The following is a 20,818-nucleotide window of genomic DNA, read 5'->3' on the forward strand; positions in this document are numbered from 1 at the left end:
CTCATATGAGAGACACATCTGTTCCCTAATCCTCTCCCCAGGCTTCCATTGGACTCTCCCTTGTTCCGTGTCTCTTTTGAACTGGGGAGCCCAAGTCTGGGCACAGTACCAGATACGGTTTCAATAGGACTAAGTAGAGGGGGAGGAGAACCTCCTTCAACCTGCTGGTCATGATCTTCTTAATGCATCCCAAGACAGCATTGTCCTTCTTGGCCACTTTACTGACTCATGGCAAACTTGTTATCCACTGGAACTGCTTTCCAGCGTATATGTGTGTGCGTACACATATAAGGCCAATGTCATCCTGGCTTGCATTAGGAACAGTGTGGCCAGCAGGAGCAGGGAGGTCATTCTGCCATTGTACACTGCACTGGTTAGGCCACACCTTGAGTGCTGTGTCCAGTTCTGGGCCCCTCAGTTTAGGAAAGATGTTGAGTTGCTGGAACATGTCCAGAGAAGGGCAACAAAGTTGGTGAGGGGTTTGGAGCACAAGCCCTATGAGGAGAGGTTGAGGGAGCTGGGGTTGCTTAGCCTGGAGAAGAGGAGGCTCAGGGGTGACCTTATTGCTCTCTACAACTACCTGAAGGGAGGTTGTAGACAGGCGGGGGCTGGTCTCTTCTCCCAGGCAACCAGCACCAAATTGCATCAGGGGAGTTTTAGGCTAGATGTTAGGAAGAAATTCTTCATAGAGAGAGTGATTGGTCATTGGAATGGTCTGCCCAGGAGCTGGTGGAGTCACCATCATTGGAGGTGTTCAGAAAGAGACTTGATGGGGTGCTTAGTGCCATGGTTTAGTTGATTAAATAGTGTTGGATGATGCGTTGGACGCCATGATCTTGAAGGTCTCTTCCAACCTGGTCTATTCTATTCTATTCTATTCTATTCTATTCTATTCTAGTCACATCCTAAATTGGTTATACAAATTATTATTTATATAATATTATTTTATTATATATAAATATCTAAACTTATATAAATTATATTTTTATATATATTAAAAAAAAAAACTAAGTGCATATGCCTTTTATAAGCTTTCATATAAAACCAGGTAAAGATGGAGGACAATCTTAGTTTAGAGACAAACAGTAGATATGAAAGTATAGAGAAAAAATACAGGGGCATATAAGTATTTCATTATTTCATTTATTTTGTGTTAGAAATATAAATATGTACAAATATTTAGGGTTAAAAATATTAATAGAAAGTTCAGAGGGAAAAAACAGCAATCAACTAAGCAGAATGAATGTTTAGATAATGCAAGAAAGAACGATGGAACTAAGGAGGTTAAAAACAATGTGGGAAAATGGGAAGTGTTCAGTGGTTAAAGTGATGTTTTCACTAGAATTACATAACGATCTGTGCCTAAAGTGTGCCTCTATCAATACTTTCAATTAAGACACTTTACTTGTTGCAATAAAGGGAACATCTTCCTACCCTTTATTCTGGAAATTCTTCCAGATCTTAGAGCTGAAATTAAAGGCTTTTTATCAACCGTATGTGCTATCTTGCTATCATTAAAGCTGAAAAGAATAATTGTATGAAGGTTTTGGATACAGATACAAATAGTGTAAGATGTTAATGGATAATAACTAGAAACCATAATATATGCCTGTAATAATAATAATAATAATAATAATAATAATAATAATAATAATAATAATAATAATAATAATAATAATGCTACCTAATAGACACATAATGTATGCCTTTATATCAACTGGTCATTCAGAAATACTATTGAAAACATTTTATTATTATTACTATTATTTTCCTTTGTGAGCAAGAACTCAAAAAGAAAAAGGAATAAAAGTGCCTTCGCTTGTCAGGTTCCCACAGCACAGACACACCATGATACAAAAATACCTCTTACTACAAGCTGCGTGGAAATGTGCTGTCATCTTGCACTCAGTCAGCCTTGATTATACTAGTTAGGTGGTGAAAACTCATTGGCTTTCAAGAGCAACTAATGAAATCAAATTCTTTCACCTGTTCTAATGATATAGACTTTCATTTTTAGTAATTTCAGTGTGCTCTCAGCTGAACTAATAACCTCAGTTTTAACCACATTTGCTATTTGGAATGATCAGAAAACATACATTTTAAGTCATGGGCCACTTAAATGTGGGAATTGTAGATTTCACAAATTCTTTCAGTCTGGATTTAAAAACAAAAGGCAGATAAGGTTGGTTGAGAGATCTTGGTTTGGTAGTTTTTTGCTTTTGTTTTTGTTTTTATTATATATTGTATAAGACAAGTTGGCTTCTTAATTATAAAGAAGCAGAAAGAAGAGACTCTAAATTCTGAAGTATGAACCTGCCTACTGTTGCTAAGATTTTAATTGCCAATGACTGGTGCTTTCTACTGATCCCATTACCTGATTAATGGTTATTATTATTATTTGTTACTTGCAAAGTGCCTGAGGTGGTGAAGGTACTTCAAAGAGAAAATAAATGATGCAGTTCTTTCCCCAAGGAGCCTAGAGTCTTACAATATGAAAGATGACACAATAAGTGAGAGCAATAAAGAACAGCGGCAATAGAGTGAGAATAATTACATGGTTACTTAGGTTCATTTTATACACAACTTGATGGTACTGCTGTTTGCTTGATTTGTTTCTGCTTTTTTGAACAGGAAGGAGGATATGGGTATAAGAACAGAGAGGAAATAAAATGGAAAAAGAAAAGTAAGCACTTAACACCTCTCTCTATGTGTGTGTGCATGCATGTGTGTATGAGTGTGTGTAGACGGTGAGGGATATGGTAAACCAGAAACACAGAGTAGAAATTAAACTTAACAATAGCTACAAAGTGAGGAGGAAGGCAGGTTAGATAAACTGTGTGAATGATGAGTGAAATAAAAATAAAAATTATAAAGAAATAATGGGATGGAGTTTGTTGTCTTTTCAGAGTATCTCAAATAAATGATCATGTCACGTGGGCAGACTAGTTCAACAGAAACTCAGGGTGGAGTCCTGCCTTGACTCTGGAAAACAGACTTTGGGATGGGAGCCTGGCATAACATGAATCAATAGCTTAAGGATTATAACACACAAGAAATACTTCCTCTAAAGAACGGCAGTTAAAAGGCACTAGAATTCACCACCTTCTATGTACAGCTCTTTTTTGGGGGGGTGAAACTTCTGCATGCTATTAGATACTGTAGGACAGGTGGCTTATCCAACTGGACATTTTATCTACATCATAATACTTGACTAACTTTCAAGTGAATTTCTGATGGAATTTCTTCAGTCTAGTTTTGCTTATTGCCTCCTGTCACAATAAGTTACATGTCTTATATCTGTGGTGCAAAGAAAACTTTGGCTTTAAACATTGCTGATTTGAAAAATTCAGTTAGTCCATCACAGTATTTCACTCTGAAAAAGTGAGAAAACCTTCCTAATTCTTAGTCACATTTCCTCTCCATATTCTGGGAAGTCTCCTTGCCCTGTTCTACCTTCATTTTCCATCCTGTCCCATCTCTTCTCTTCCTGTCCCATCCTATCTCCTTCTTCCATATATTCCCCTCCACAGAGACAGAGGGACACAGACACCTCTGGAAAATGTCTCTGTCTCTGCCCAACTAACTAGCCTGAAGGCTCAACATCGATGGTCACATTAGGCTCCTGATGATATTTGAAATGCCTTAGCTTATTCCACATAGATCCTGCTTCTATCTTGTGTCAGATGCCCTAGGGTTTCTTAAATTTCACTGCTCTTATGTGGTATTCCTAAGGGTTTTGGGCTTAATAGTTCTCTAGGATCCATTCTCTGTACAGATTAAATCTCCATAGATCTCCATGGCAACTTACACAACTGACTTATGCACAGAAATTTACGTATAAACACTTAAATATAGGTGTTCTGAACTTGAACACTACATTGCTGGGTTCAATTGCTGCCTAAATTTAGGTCTCAAAAGCATGGCACAAAATTCACTCTTAAATGGCAAATTTCAGTAAAAGAAATTTCAACTTCCTATACTAGCTCTCAATATTTTATGTAATTTATGTTTGTAATTAAATGACAGTCTGAAATAAAAAGATATTAGCATCCAAACTGAAAATCCTGCTTGTTAAGAAACAAATTCAACATTTACTGACTGCTATTTTAACTTCAGGTAACAAAAAACATATCCCTGTGAAATTAGCTTTTCATGATAAAAGACAGTAATCATGGATTTTAATTAGAGATGAAACCAAACCATAAAGTTTCACTTCTACTTTTGTTTCAGGTATTAATGCTCTCAAAATTTGATAAGATTGTGAATTTTTTCCTAATTTGTGGCCAATTTCACATCATTTTGCCCACTTAACCGCTTTCTTTACAAGGTATTAATGTTTGCAATAATTTTTTTGTTTGTTTTTTTTCCACATTGTCTCTGCAGACAGATATTTGTCCGTGCTGAAATGTTTCACAAAGCAAGTTTCCTTAAAACAGTTTCCAAAACTTTAAAAGGTTTGGATTTCTTGGACTATCAAATCAAGTGCCTGTTTTGCCTACAGCCACATACTATTTTAGAAATGGATGATAGAATAGAATAGAATAGAATAGAATAGAATAGAATAGAATAGAATAGAATAGAATAGAATAGAATGGAATAGAATAGAATGGAATAGAATGGAATGGCATGGCATGGCATGGCATGGAACGGAACGGAATAGAATTGACCAGGTTGGAAGAGACCTTTCAAATCATCATGTTGAACCTATCATCCAACACTATCTAATCAACAAAACCATAGAACCAAGCACCCTATCAAGTCTCCTCCTGAACACCTCCAGTGATGGTGACTCCACCACCTCCCTGGACAGCCCATTCCAATGGTCAATCACTCTTTCCATGAAGAACTGCTTCCTAACATCCAGCCTAAACCTCCCCTGCTGCAGCTTGAGACTGTGCCCTCTTGTTCTGGTGCTGGTTGCCTGCAAGAAGAGACCAACTCCCACCTGATTACAATCTCCCTTTAGGTAGTTGTAGACAGCAAGAAGGTCTCTCCTGAGCCTCCTCTTCTCCAGGATAAGCAACCCCAGCTCCCTCAGCCTTTCCTCATAGGGCTTGTGCTCCAAACCCCTCCCCAGCTTTGTTGCCCTTCTCTGGACACCTTCCAGCAACTCAACATCTTTCCAAAACTGAGGGGCCCAGAACTGTTCTGATCAAATCTTTAAAATAAATAAATATATACTCCAGTCTTCTAGTGATTAGAAATACATTTCTTATCTTCACCATAAATTTATATATCATCAATTTATGGTTCTACATACCAGTATTGGTAATAATAATTTGTCTTAAAAAGCTTTTCCATTTTCTTGTGGACCTATAGATGGATACTTCGTGACATGTTTTCCAATTCGAGTTCATTTTGGTTGTGAAGAAAAGCCTGTTCAGAGTAGTTTAGATAAAATCTCATCTGTTTATTTAAGAAATTCAGTATATTGCTCTGTTTTTACTGCCTTGTTCACTACATCTTAAGATTTCATTTGCCATTTTCATTGTCACATCCAATGGTATATTGCAGTCAACCAAGCAAGTCATGTCACAGGGTGCAATTCCTCTCATCCCAGGGCAGACCCCTAAAACTATTTGCAGTACTCACTTCCTAAAAGTATGCATTTCTGACTGCAAAATGGAGTTTGGGATGATTGACTATGATGAAAACTTCTAAAATGTAGCATTCTAACAGAAGCTGAGCTAAATTCCATACTATACTAAGAGATAGGTATCTATCTATCTCTATAGGGTTTTTTTTCTCCTCTTCATTTCCAGCTGAAAAGTCTCAAAATTTATAAGTGAACTCTAATTTTCAGATAATTTTGAGTACATGCTCTTAAATTTAATTCATTTACTCCTCAATTTATTCATATTTTTCTCGTGTATTTTGTCAGTGTTTGGTTCTCACAATGGTTTTCCAACTCAAAGTTGTCTGCCAATGTATTTCAGTAAAAGTAAGCCAAAACCCCCAAACACCTAAGAATAGAATAGTGTGGCTAGCAGAAGCAGGGAAGTCATTGTGCCCCTGGACTCTGCACTGGTTAGGCAACACCTTGAGCACTGTGTCCAATTATGGGCCTCTCAGTTTAAGAAGGGCATTGAGACACTTGAACGTGTCCAGAGAAGGGCAATGAGGCTGGGGAGAGGCCTTGAGCACAAGCCCTATGAGGAGAGGCTGAGGGAGCTGGGGTTGTTTAGCCTGGAGAAGAGGAGGCTCAGGGGAGACCTTCTTGGTCTCTACAACTACCTGAAGGGTAGTTGTAGCCAGGAGGGAGCTGGTCTCTTCTCTCAAGCAACCAGCACCAGAACAAGAGGACACAGTCTCAAGCTGCAGCAGGGGAAGTTTAGGCTGGAGGTGAGGAGAAAGTTCTTCACTGAGAGAGTTGTTAGCCATTGGAATGTGCTGCCCAGGGAGGTGATGGAGTCACCATCCCTGGAGGTGTTGAAGAGGGGATTGAATGTGGCATTTGGTGCCATGGTTTATCATGGGGTCTGTGGTGATAGGTTGGACTTGATGATCTTTGAGGTCTCTTCCAACCTTGGTGATTCTGTGATTCTGTGTAATATCAAATACAGTTGTACATAACCTTTTTGTTTGAGAATATCAAACTTAGTCTCACTGAATTCTGATAAATTTCTCTGTCATTACACATTGACAACAATATTCCAAACAGATCATTTTTAGGCTAAACTTGGAAAAGACAAGTTGAAAAAACTAGTTGTCCCAAAACAATTTCTCTCTCTTCTCACTTCTTTGCTCTGGCATAGATGCTAACTTTCTTCTGCTTGACCTTGGCTACACTGCTTTTGTTATGACTGGTATTAATTTCTATGCTTCTGTCTCTTCTCCCTTTTGTACATGGGGGTAAGGGGGAGGCAGAGAGGGAGAAGCTAGTAGCTTCCCCTGGTCTTTGACCAGGGGGGGTTCTTGTGCTGTTTATTAATTGTAAAATATTGTAGATACTGTATATTTTGTACATATTCATTGTAGTCCATTGCAGAATGTAGTTTTGCTTGTAAATACAGCTTTCATTTGCTTCCAGCCGAGCTGATCTGGCAAATTCAATAGCAGGGGGGAGGGCAAAATTTCAAACCACCACAACCTGACTGGTGTATCACACAATAAAGCTGTACCTTGCATAAAATATGCTCTGCACTAAAATAATTTCTTGTAACTTTATTAAGCAATATTCAGTCTCTACCATTTAAACCCAATTGTTTATTTTCACTGCTGAACAAAACCAGTGCTGAAACCTACTGTGGTTTCCTAGCAAAGGAAAAATGACTGAAATTATATGGGCTTCAAAGCAAAAGTGATTTGTCCTGGTTTTTGTTCATTTGTTTGTGTGTTTGATTGTGATTATTAACTGAATAACCCTTTTTTTTCAAAAAACAACTACCCTGAGGATTTCAGGTATTGTGCTATACAGAGTGATGATCTTGAATGTCTCTGGTCTATTCTATTCTATTCTATTCTATTCTATCCTATCCTATCCTATCCTATCCTATCCTATCCTATCCTATCCTATCCTATCCTATGTGTGCTGTGGGAGCAAAGGCAGGCTGTTTTAATGGCCCCTTCTCTGCCCTCTGCTTAGGTTCAAGGAGCTCAATCCCTGTTGCTTCAGTTTTACATGTAGTGCATTTGACTCCTGCATGTTTACAGCATTCACCAGAAAAAGTATTGTTTATTCAGCTGCTGCAGCTGGGAAATGTATGGTGGAGACCCAGCAGACTGGGATCTGTCTGTCTGCTTTCACAATATGGTACTTGCTTTTCGATGCTGAAGCGGTGGTGTTGCTGTTGGCAACCGCAGCCTGCTATTAACATGCAGACATTATGTTGCAGAAGTATTGAACACCAGATGAAAGTACTATTCAGTGGTAATTTGTAAGCAATACATAGCATGAGCACCACCAAGGAAGATTTTCTAGGAGAAAAGAAGGATTTAGATGCCAAAAATCATTCTAGAATTTGTCAGGGTTAAATTCTCAGGCATCAAACAACACATGCAGGAAAAAGAGATCTTAATTAACATTATAGATTAAGAATACTCTTTAGAAATTCAGAAAAGTCTTAAGTATCCAAATTTCATTTTATGATTTAACTCTGGACTAATTAAACACCAATAAAAATATATCAAGCAACTACTATGAAATGTGCTTTAATAATTCTCCTGGTACATATAGTCACATCATAACTGAATGTCAGCCCATCATTAGGGACCAGGGAGAAAGTAATTTCCGTAATAGAGAAATTAACTAAAATGTCAGAGAGCCTTGTTGTGATTTTTTAACTGATCATGTTGAAGCCACTGATTGTACAAAAGCAGCCTCGGTGGGATAGACAAAGGTTGATGCATTTTGCAGTAGCAAAGCTGCCTTTTGATTTGGAGAAAGTAACTTTTAATCAGTGGTAACAGACGGAAGTCTGAACCACTCACAAAACACGTGTTCAAAATTGTTTTGAATAATCATGAGAATGATAGAATGGCAGGATGGCGATGAGTCACTCTCGTGGCTTGTTCTAGTTTAGACTAGACTAGACTAGACTAGACTAGACTAGAATAGACCAGGTTGGAAAAGCCTTTCAAGATCATCGAGTCCAACCAATCACCCGACACCATCTAATCAACTAAACCATGGTACCAAGCACCCCATCCAGTCTCTTCCTGAACACCTTTAGTGATGGTGATTCTACCACCTCCTTGGGCAGCCCATTCCAATGACCAATCACTCCTTCCGTGAAGATCTGCTTCCTAACATCCAGCCTAAACCTCCCCTGGTGCAGCTTCAGACTGCATCCTCTTGTTCTGGTGCTGATTGCCTGGCAGAAGAGACCAACACCCACCTGCCTACTACCTCCCTTCAGGTAGCTGTAGACAGAAAGAAGGTCTCCTCTGAGCCTCCTCTTCTCCAAGCTAAGCAACCCCAGCTCCCTCAGCCTCTCCTCATAGGGCTTGTGCTCCAAACTCCTCACCAGCTTTGTTGCCCTTCTCTGGACATGTTCCAGCAACTCAACATCTTTCCTAAACTGAGGGGCCCAGAACTGGACATAGGAAAAAGTACAAAAGGACATAAGCAAGATGCTACAATAGTGAATTTCCTATTTTTGTCTAACTTCCAAAGCTTTATCATTGTCATCTGAACGTAGAGTCTCAGAATATGTGATGTACCAGCTTTGTGATCCTCTCTCTTCTGGACTTGCTCTTCAGCATGTTGCTGTTGGAAAAGCACAGACATGGTGCTCAGTAGTAGCAAAAATACTGGTGTGTTAACAATACCCTTGCCAGGTGCCACTACAAAACACAGCACTACAAAAGATGCTATGGGGAGAACTAACTCCATCTCAGCCAAACCTAACACAAAAGGAGACTTATGAGATTAAATACAGCAGGGATTCACTAAGTTTTGGTGAAAAATGGGTCCGGATTTCAGCCTGCTGAATCAGCTGATGGGTATTCAATGTCATGCTGATGTCATGCCAGCTTTAAGTGTTGTGTGGAGCAAGCTAGGATAATGAGACTTGGAGTTCAGGCTGTGACTTGTGAAGTTTCCTGTTACAGGTCTTGCTTGTTATAGTGGTCTGTCTTAATCCAGGAAAAATGCTATAGTAATAGAATTAGATAACTCACTCTGATAAATTATTTCCTAAACCACACAATTGTATTAGGTTTCATCTATCTGGACTTCAACAAATAGAAACAGTATGAGATGGAAATTATCAGGCAATGCAATTAAAGCAAAGATCTGTACTAAATCAAAACCAGCAGCTACCTGACTGCTACTTGACTGCTACCCATTCCACCTCCATGCCTGCAGAAAAGTGCCAACACCCAAGAGCCCAGAACCCAGAAGCAACAACCGGAACAGGAAGCCTCCCATGTTACAATCTGAACTTCAAGCCCAAATAATACTTTGCTCCAGCTAGCACTTTGATTTATTTGAAGCTGGCATGACTATAGCATGGTGGTGAATAACAGCAGCAGGTTCAATTCAATACATGACAATATCCAAGAATAACTATAAAGAAAATTAACTTTTTCACCTCACAGGCATATTCTGAGACATTTGTTCATATGACAGAACATGACCAAATATGTAATTCTTGATCAGTATACACAGAAAAGTAGTTCTTACATAAAAGAATCACTTTTTTAGTTACTTCATTAAATATCTGCCTCACTCTTATTTGCTGGAAAAGGCAAAAAATATTAGAATATAATAGAATAGAAGAGAATAGAAGAGAATAGGAGAGAGTAAAATTAACCAGGTTGGAATAGACCAACCTATCATCCAACACTCTCTAATCAACTAAACCATGGCACCAAGTGCCTCATCCAGTCTCTTCCTAATTAGCTCAAGCTCAGAGCATTCCAACAAGTAGGAAACCAAGAAAGGGTGCCAGGAGACCTGCATGGTTAAGTAGGGAACTGCTGAACAAGATCAAGTGAAAAAAGAGTTTACAGATCATGGAAGGAGAGGCTGGCCACTTGGGAAGAGTATAAGTCAGTTGTCAGAGGATGTAGGGAGGCAACTAGGAAAGCTAGGAAACCTCCTTGGAATTCAAACTTGCAAGGGAGTTCAAAGACAATAGGAAGGGCTTCTTCAAATACATTGCAGGAAAAACTAACACTAGAAGCAATGTAGACCTACTGCTGAATGAGGTAGGTGCCTTGGGGACAGAGGATACAAAGAAGGCAGAGTTACTAAATGCCTTCTTTGTCTCCATCTATACTGCTGAAGAATGTCTTCAGGAGCCACAGACCCCTTATACCCCAGAGGAAGATGAAAAAGGAGGAATTTTCCTTGGTTGAGGAGGACTGAGGTGATGTAGACTGGGTTAGAGAACACTTAAGTAATCTAGTACCCAGGAAAGAACCCCATGTATCAGTATAGTTTGGGAACTGACAGCAGTGAAGGGGAAGGGGACCTCAGGGTCCTAGTGGATGGAAGACTGACTATGAGCCAGCAATGGGCTCTTGTGGCTAAGAGGACCAATGCCATTCTGGGGTGCATCAGAAGGGGTGTGGTTAGTAGGTTGAGAGAAGTTCTTCTCCTCTACTCTGCACTGGTGAGGCCACATCTGGAATATTATGTCCAGTTCTGGGCTCCTCAGTTCAAGAAGGACAGGGAACTGCTTGAAAGAGTCCAGCACAGAGCCACAAAATTGATTAAGGGAGAGGAACATCTTCCTGATGAGGAAAGACTGAAGGAGCTGGGGAAATTTAGTTTGGAGGGGAGGAGACTAAGTGGTGACCTCATTCATGTTTATAAATATGTAAAGGGTGAGTGCCAAGAGGATGGAGCCAGGCTCTTCTCAGTGATGCCCAATGACAGCATAAGGGGCAATGGGTGAAGGTTGAGGTAACTGGATGCATTCCAGTGTGATCTGGTATAGGTGATCCTGCTCTGGCAAGGGGGTTGGACTGGATGATCTTTCGAGACCACTTCCAACCCCTAACATTCTGTGATTCTATGAAATAATTGGTATGATAAGAATTCCATTTCACTGTCTCACTTTTCTCTCTGATCAGTACAAGAAATATCTAAATATTTCTAGAATGACATTAGATGACTGTCTTTGCTGCCCTGACCCTGCTGCGAAACCCTTTGTACCAATGTGAAGAAATGTGAAAAAATAAACTCTGAAAAATAGCATCATGGGCTATTCTTGCTGAACATAATTACTGCTCCTTGCAAGGGGATCCTGACAACAATTATTCTGTTTCAAAACAGCTCCAAACGAGCAGTGGTGTTTTAATATAGCCTCAGACAATATCCAAAGTTTAAATGTTCTACCTTTTGAATATTTGCTTTTTCTAACTGTCTCTATCCTATTCCTTAATAACACCAGAATTCAATATACTATGAATGGTTGCAGAGTATCAGTCTCATCTTTTCTCTGTTTCATAAAAGATCAAAACACTCTCAAAACTAGATGAAATGGAAATATATCTAGAGGGTTACAAAGGATATGCTTCTAGTTGGCAGCCAATAATACATTACATTAACTCAAGGATATTGTTTTAACTTCTATTTATGTGATTCATTGAGCCTATGCATTTGATTTGGTATAAAATTATATTGTATATAATTTATATGTAGACAGGTGGGGGGGTGATCTCTTCTCCCAGGCAACCAGCACCAGAACAAGAGGACACAGTCTCAAGCTGCACCAGGGGAGGTTTAGACTGGATGTGTGATGGGTTGGGGCAGATCCCCTCCCCACCACAGGCAGAAATAACGACTCAGGCAAACGGATTGCAAAAGTGATGAAAGTTTAAATAGGAAAACAATAACAAACAACAATGAAAGTTTTACAGAGACCCACAAGCACCATGACAAAGAGAGAGAGATCCCAGAACATACCCAAGAACATCCCATCCCCACCTGGGGGTACACCCAAACCCCCCCAGGGCTCTTTCTTCCCCCCCCCCCCCCACCCAGCCTTGGGCCTGAGCAGGCCCAAGGGAGGTGGCTCACGCCATGTTACCTAGGTAGCAGCAGGGGACGAAAGAGGAAGTGAAGACCCCGCATGGCCTTTTTATAGGGGTGCAGGGCATTATGGGAATGGAATACCTGGTCCTTGTGACCACCCCCTGGGCTGGGCCCACCCCTTGGGACCTCCCAGGTGTGGCCTGCGCAGTGGCATCTGGGCCAGCACCCAGCCTAAACCACGACAGACAAAAATGTGATGGGTTGGGGCAGATCCCCTCCCCACCACAGGCAGAAATAACGACTCAGGCAAACGGATTGCAAAAGTGATGAAAGTTTAAATAGGAAAACAATAACAAACAACAATGAAAGTTTTACAGAGACCCACAAGCACCATGACAAAGAGAGAGAGATCCCAGAACATACCCAAGAACATCCCATCCCCACCTGGGGGTACACCCAAACCCCCCCAGGGCTCTTTCTTCCCCCCCCCCCCCACCCAGCCTTGGGCCTGAGCAGGCCCAAGGGAGGTGGCTCACGCCATGTTACCTAGGTAGCAGCAGGGGACGAAAGAGGAAGTGAAGACCCCGCATGGCCTTTTTATAGGGGTGCAGGGCATTATGGGAATGGAATACCTGGTCCTTGTGACCACCCCCTGGGCTGGGCCCACCCCTTGGGACCTCCCAGGTGTGGCCTGCGCAGTGGCATCTGGGCCAGCACCCAGCCTAAACCACGACAGACCACCCCTTATTCCATACCATAATCCCTGCACCCAGAACATATCATCAAATTAGAGCTCTTCTTATGACATATCTAGCAACAGTCCATATCTTCATCTGGGCGTCCACTCAAACAGTCTCTCATTCAGGCTCAAGCATCAGTCCATTCCAGTTGTTCTTCCTCATGTGATGGAACCTCCCAGCGACGCAGTCCTTCTCCTGCAGTGTGAATTCCTTGTGGACTCCTTGGGACATCCTGGTCACCTGGAAACACCTCACAACTTCTCAGCCAAGCCTTTATCTGCATTTACAGTTTCTCAGCGGCTTTTTTCCACCCCTGGGGCAAGCCGGTCGGAGCAATCAGGCTCCACGACCGCTTTTTCCATCCCTCCAGGGAACCACAACCGACCGCTTCTGGCCAGTCCAAAGCTACACCAATGCACATCGCAGGCACATCGCCCCCCCACGGGGCGTTCACATACCGAGGCATCACCGCATCCGGTTCACAGCCCTCCCCCGGAGGGGGCGGCTGCAGCACAGCTCGCTGAGAAGAGAGGAGGCGGAGCCAGGTGCTCGGCGCCGTTTTCAGAACATGCCCGAAAACACCAGGGAAAGATTTACAGCTGCCGCCGCCGCCTGAACGCAGCCCGGCTCGGGCGGTGCCGCCGCCGCCGCTTGAACGCGGCCCGGCCCGGCCCCCGCCGTCTCTGTCGCCGCGATGCAGAGTCCGAGTCACCTCCAGCAGTCGCTTGCCCGCTCGCCGCGGGTGTCCGCTCCCGCAGCAGCCGCGGGCCGACCACACTCTGCTTGCCGCTGCCCCTCCTCCGCTCCCTGCCGCTCCGCAGAGAACGAGGAGAAGGCAGGTCTCGCCTTCTTAGGCTACTAGAGCACTCTTAAGCTACCCTGGGCAGAAAGTCACAGAAAGAACCACCCCTCGCTGTTCCCAAGCAACAGGAGGGAATTCCATGCCATCGACCACGCACCCGCTATCCTTCTGCAGTCTACAGGAGTTCACACAATCGCCCCAGCAACAAAACCTGAGCCCCAACTTCCCAAACCCAAACCGACGCCCAGAACTAAATTTAAACTCTCCATCTTTTGCAATCCGAGCCGCAGTTGGCCCCACGTTGGCGCGCCAAAATGTAATGGGTTGGGGCAGATCCCCTCCCCACCACAGGCAGAAATAACGACTCAGGCAAACGGATTGCAAAAAGTGATGGAAAGTTTAAATAGGAAAAACAATAACAAACAACAATGAAAGTTTTTACAGAGACCCACAAGCATCATGACAAAGAGAGAGATCCCAGAACATACCCCAGAACATCCCATCCCCACCTGGGGGTACACCCAAACCCCCCCCAGGGCTCTTTCTCCCCCCCCCAACCCAGCCTTGGGCCTGAGCAGGCCCAAGGGAGGCGGTTCATGCCATGTTACCTAGGCAGCAGCAGGGGACGAAAGAGGAAGTGCAGACCCCGCATGGCCTTTTTATAGGGGTGCAGGGCATTATGGGAATGGAATACCAGGTCCCTGTGACCACCCCCTGGGCTGGGCCCACCCCTTGGGACCTCCCAGGTGTGGCCTGCGCAGTGGCATCTGGGCCAGCACCCAGCCTAAACCACCACAGGATGTTAGGAAGAAATTCTTCATCGAGAGAGTGATTGGCCATTGGAAGGGGATGCTTGGGGAGGTGGTGGAGTTGCCGTCACTGGAGGTGTTTAGGAGGAGGCTTGATGGAGTACTTGGTGCCATGGTTTAGTTGATTAGATAGTGTTGGATGATAGGTTGGACACAATGATCTCGAAGGTCTTTTCCAACCTGGTCTGGTCTATTCCATTCCATTCCATTCCATTCCATTCCATTCCATTCCATTCCATTATACAAGGAAGTCTTTAAGACCAGGCTGGATGTCACTCTGGGCAAGATGATCTAGTGGACAGTGTCCCTACTTACAGGAGGGGCATTGGTATTGGATGATCCTCATGATCCCTTCTAACTCTGACAACTGTGTGATCCTGTGAATTTCTTGAAGGGTCTAACAGTAAGTTAGAAAAGGAAGAGATTAAATACTCAGTACAGACCATAATTAATCTCTAGTGTTCATTTTTTAGACTGCACTCATACATCCTTGAGTTTGTATATGTCATCTTGAAAAATCAGGTAGCATATAGCAAGCACTCAAAAAGTGATTGTTGTATCATGAATCATTTTATACAGACAGACCATGAATGCATTTAGGATCATAATTAGAAGAGTGCTTTCAACATTTAACTAGTAAGGCTCTGGAATTGCCTTCCAAGGAGAATGCTAAGAGCGAGAAACCTAAGATTTTATCATTAATACAAGCACAATTGCTACATGAGGTTAGAAGGTAGCTACCTGCTGTGGTATAAAGAGAGGCACACACAACAAGCTTTGGAACATATTTGTCATGTGATTTAATAGCAGTCATGGCTTAATTTGATTCACAGTTCCTCTTCATTCTTTGTGTATACACTTACAAATATCTGATAAAAGATTAGGCTTTGTATTGAGTTTACAGGACAAGGTTTCATGAGCAGAGCAGCTGCAGGATTTGCTTTGAGAACACATCAGAAGCTGCTACTACGTCAGACAGAGACAATGTCAGCTGCCTCAAAGACAGACCCAGTACTGGCCAAAGCTGAGACTATCAGTGATGGTGGCAGTACCTCCATGATAACATATTTGAAGGTGGTAGAGTCTGTGTGTGTGTGTAAACAACAAACAAAAATTAACAACCAAGTGAACAATGGCTATGCAGACATCAAAGTCAGTGAAGAAGGGAGAGGAGTTGCTCCAGGTGGTGGAGCAGAGTTTCTCTTGCAGCTTGTTGTGAAGACCATAGTGAGGTAAGTTGCCACCCTACAGCCCATTCAGTGTCTCACTGTAAGTTTACTACCCATCTCAGATTCTGATTGTTCCAGAAAGTTCTGTCTAAATCAAATTCACTAAAGGGGATGTGATGTAAGCAAGGCTGTGAACTGGTTTGGAAGCAAAGCATTGTCCTTAAACCTCTTGTTGAGTTGCTGGAATGTGTCCAGAGAAAGGCAACAGCCCTGGTGAGGAGTTTGGAGCACAAGCCTTATGAGGAGAGGCTGAGGGAGCTGGGGTTGCTTCGCCTGGAGAAGAGGAGGCTCAGGGGAGACCTTACTGCTGTCTCCAACTAGCTGAAGGGAGATTGTAGCCAGGTTGGTCTCTTCTTCCAGCACCAGCAACCAGCACCAGAACAAGAGGACACAGTCTCAAGCTGTGCCAGGGGAGGTTCAGGCTGGATGTTAGGAAGAAGTTCTTCACTGAAAGAGTGATTGACCATTGGAATGGGCTGCCCAGGGAGGTGGTGGAGTCACCACCACTGGAGGTGTTAAGGAATAGATGGGATGAGGTGCTTGGTGCCATGGTTTAGTTGATTAGGTAGTGTTGGGTCATAAGTTGGACTTGATGATCTCCGAGGTCTTTTCCAACCTGGTTCATTCTATTCTATTCTATTTTATAATCAACAAAAATTCCAAAGCATTAGTTAGGGAATGCCAAAATTAAGGCTAATTCCATGTTGGAATCTGAGCAAGATCTGAGGAAAAGAATTTCCATGTAGGAATTCTATTTCTAAGTTTTTTAACAAAGTCTGTTAAGACAGTGAATATTGGTTTGATATTCTGACTTTTACTTGATAATTTATGCATAATGTGAAAATATTAACCTGTGAACAAACTTTTTACAGATGTTTTTTAAATACATAACTTCAAACAATGGTAAGTTGTCACAAAAGGGTTTAAAGAAAAAAGAACAAAGAATAAATTGTACAGAGAAACACTATTCTAGTCTTCCAGAGTACAGGTGGAAAATATAGTTCATCAAATGTTTAAGTCAATCCAAACTGAACTAAAACCTATTAGTTTTGATTTTCTTTCTGGATATACCCTCCAAAATACTCCTTATAGGTTGAGTGTTTAGTACATGTTATGTGTCTGCTTCTTGCCATTTGTTGCTTATGAGCCAGTACCTCGTCTAAATCCCAGGAAAGATGAGTAGCTTGTTGACTGTCTTACTATGTACTATCCTATTCTCTGTTACTCCCTCTTTTTATTGTCTTCCTTCAATGTGAAGTGACAGAACAAATATTTTGTAAGCCATTTGATTATCTGTCTGTAAATGAAAAAGCACAGTTGACTGAATAGCCAGTCAGGCTAGCTAGTCAGTTCTCCTGAGCTTTCTGTCTGAAGACTTAAGCTGTATGTTTAGTATTTGGATGTAAGTCTTGACGCTTCCAGTCAAGGCCTGGCAGAGAAGTTGCTCACATTATTGGACTCTATTTTGGGGATCATTTTGGGATTGTGTCTCTCATGTTTATGCACAGTGTTTGTTCCTGTTCAGTGATATTTTACCACTTTGGGCTTGGGAAGAAGCTTACTAAATTTTGTATCACACCTGAAATCCCATTCTGCAGTTGCTTCAGAGATGTGGGTAAGAGTTTATCCAATTCTCTGTGTTTGAGTGGGCTCATCTCTCCATTTTCTCTGTCTTAGCAGTTAGTTATGTATGCATGTCCTCATTTTTATTTTCCTCATTAATCTGTGTATCAGAACTCTTAGCATAGCCCCATTCCAGTTTTCACAAGAGATGGTATTAATTTCTACTTTTCTACCTGAATTTTTGCTTTATGGATGAAGAAAACCAGCTGTTTCTTTTAATTTAATTATTAAGGCTTCATACTGGAATTTGGGCTTTTCTCACTTCACTTTGTCCAGGGAGGTGGTTGAGGACCCTTCCCTGGAGATATTCAAGGTAAGGCTTGACAAAGTCCTGGGTAACCTGGTCTAGTTGAGGATGTTCCTGTTGTGACTGCAGGAAGGTTAGAGTAGATGACCTTTGGAGGTCCCTTCCAGCCCAGACCACTCTGTGATTCTATGATTCATTCCTCTGCTTATTGATCTCACTTCACCTTTAGGAATTCTAGATTCTAAGTCAAATAATTTTCCATCTTTGGCTACTTATTTGCCAATTTAACTTTCTAAAATTCTTTGCATCTTTTGGATGATTCATTATAAATTTTACAGAGATCATAACTGTTATCAAATTCCCACAATTCACAGAAAGGAGATAGCTCCAGAAACGAGAAATCAAGTTATTTATGTCTTCAGGTCAGGTAAGGCCAGAATAAACCCAGATTTTTTTTTTTTTTTGTTTAATTTCTAACTACTTACCACAAATATATACAGGTAACTGGTTTTAAATCAAAAACACAAATCAAAGCTTCCTTACTGATACTTCTACTTCTGTGGTTCTCGTCTACTATCCAGCCTCATGTTTGAAGTGGTTATTCAGAAAATTGATGTGAAGCTGTGCACTTTAAATAATTTCTTTGTCAGGGTTAAAAAGTGCTAGATAATTTTGGACACTTTTTAGTTAGAAACAGTCCAAGTTTTCCTATGAATCCTTGTTTTCAATCTTGACACCTTGGCAAAATATTTTCTCTGCTTTCCAAAGTGTTTCCATTGTCAAATGTTTATTCCTTCTTTTAATTAAAACTAGTAAGCCCTAGTTACTGGCACTTGTGTGTGTGTTTATGCACCACACTATGCCTTCTCTCCTTTGACAAACCAAGACTGAAATAATGTAATTTCTCATTGCTTTAAGTATCTGGTGGGGAGACAGTGTAGCTATCATATCCAGGCCATAAATTGCAACTTCTTCTCAGAATTTAATAATGTTGCTCACATCTCTACATAAGAGACCTGCACCTGAAATGACCATATGTTCCAGCAATTTAATATCTCCCCGAGCAACAATGGCAGTCAATGAAAATACGCTTTGGGCCGTATGCAACTGAACTGAGTCCTTGGTCTGTCAGTGGTATCTATTCTGGCTTGGGATTGTACCATCTCAAGTCTCCAATGTGTCACATTTGCTTACATTCATCCTGAGTGGATTTGGTGCTTATACCTTTTCAGAGGTGAGTTTTGCCCACTTCTCCAGGTATTCACCACCTGGCTACAATTGTTAAGGTACTTGATATTACTTTCATGTTTCCATCTGAACAGCATTGTCACTCACAGTTGTATTTGTGGTCATACCATAAATTCCAAACAAAGCAGAAAACTCAAATAAAGTCAGATTCTTTCATAAACATTGTTCAGAGTAATATGTGACCATACATTCTGTATCCTGCTTTCTGTTTCTTCTGTACTGGAGAACAAACGCGTCCAACCCATCATCCAACACCATCTAATCAACTAAAGCATGCAACTGAGCACCCCATCAAGTCTTCTCCTAAACACCTCCAAGGACGGCAACTCCACCACCTCCCCAGGCAGCCCATTCCAATGGGCAATCACTCTCTCTGTGAAGAATTTCTTCCTAACATCTGGTCTAAACCTCCCATGGCGCAGCTTGAGACTGTGTCCTCTTGTTCTGGTGCTGGTTGCCTGGGAGAAGAGACCAGCCCCTGCCTGCCTACAACCTCCCTTCAGGTAGTTGAAGATTATGAATTTGTCAAGAGAGATAAAAAAATATATCTAAAGTCAGAATAGTGGAATTCAGAACTTATGCCCTCAAAATTTTTGTTTATATTCCTCAGACTGCCTTTTCTCATATAGTTTGAACTGCATCTCTGAAAAAATATATCTCAGTGTCATCTCTTTGTGACAGAATCAGTGAATCATAGGCTGGATGTCAGGAAGAAGTTCTATACAGAGGTAGTGACTGCCCATTGGAATGGGCTGCCCAGGGAGGTGGTAGAGTCACCATCATTGGGGGTGTTCAGGAGGAGACTTGATGGGGTGCTTGGTGCCATGGTTTAGTTGTTTAGGTGGGTTGGATTGGTTGATGGGTTGGACGTGATGATCTTGAAGGTCTCTTCCAATCTGGTTTATTCTATTCTATTCTATTTGGTTTCTGTGCAAACAAAAACCAGTTTGGTTTAATATGTGGAAGAACCTGGGGGCAAGACCAGCAGTCATATTTTTCCAATTTGCAGTATTTTCATGTTGAGATGTTTCTTTCTTCTATATGAACAGGAATTATCCTAAAGAATACAGGTATTTTTAATAAAAATACTTCATTTTAACTAATTCTTTCAGGGATCCAGAAATTACTTGGGAACAAATTTTTTGACTAGCTCTAATTATTACCTCTAAGAAGAGGACATAAAACAGAGTGGGAAATGAAATTACAAAATTAACATTAAGATAGATAATTAAAAGGGAAAGCTCTAACAATATTTTCAGAAGCTGCATAAGATTAGTAGCCTGTATACCTGCCTGAGAAGATTGATGTGCAAATATAATCAGTAAATGTGCACACATACAAGGTCTTGTGTTGCACACCATAAATAAACCTAGCCAGTATTATTTCAAGAAAAAGAGAGAAAGAGAGAAAGAGAGAAAGAGAGAGAGAAAGAGAGAAAGAGAGAGAGAAAGAGAGAGAGAAAGAGAGAAAGAGAGAAAGAGAGAAAGAGAGAAAGAGAGAAAGAGAGAAAGAAAGAAAGAAAGAAAGAAAGAAAGAAAGAAAGAAAGAAAGAAAGAAAGAAAGAAAGAAAGAAAGAAAGAAAGAAAGAAAGAAAGAAAGAAAGAAAGAAAGAAAGAAAGGAAGGAAAGGAAGGAAGGAAAGGAAGGAAAGAAAGGAAAGAAAGGAAGGAAGAAAGGAAGGAAGAAAGGAAGGA

This window comes from Dryobates pubescens, chromosome 7 (genome assembly GCF_014839835.1).
Source record: "Dryobates pubescens isolate bDryPub1 chromosome 7, bDryPub1.pri, whole genome shotgun sequence".
NCBI lineage: Eukaryota > Metazoa > Chordata > Aves > Piciformes > Picidae > Dryobates > Dryobates pubescens.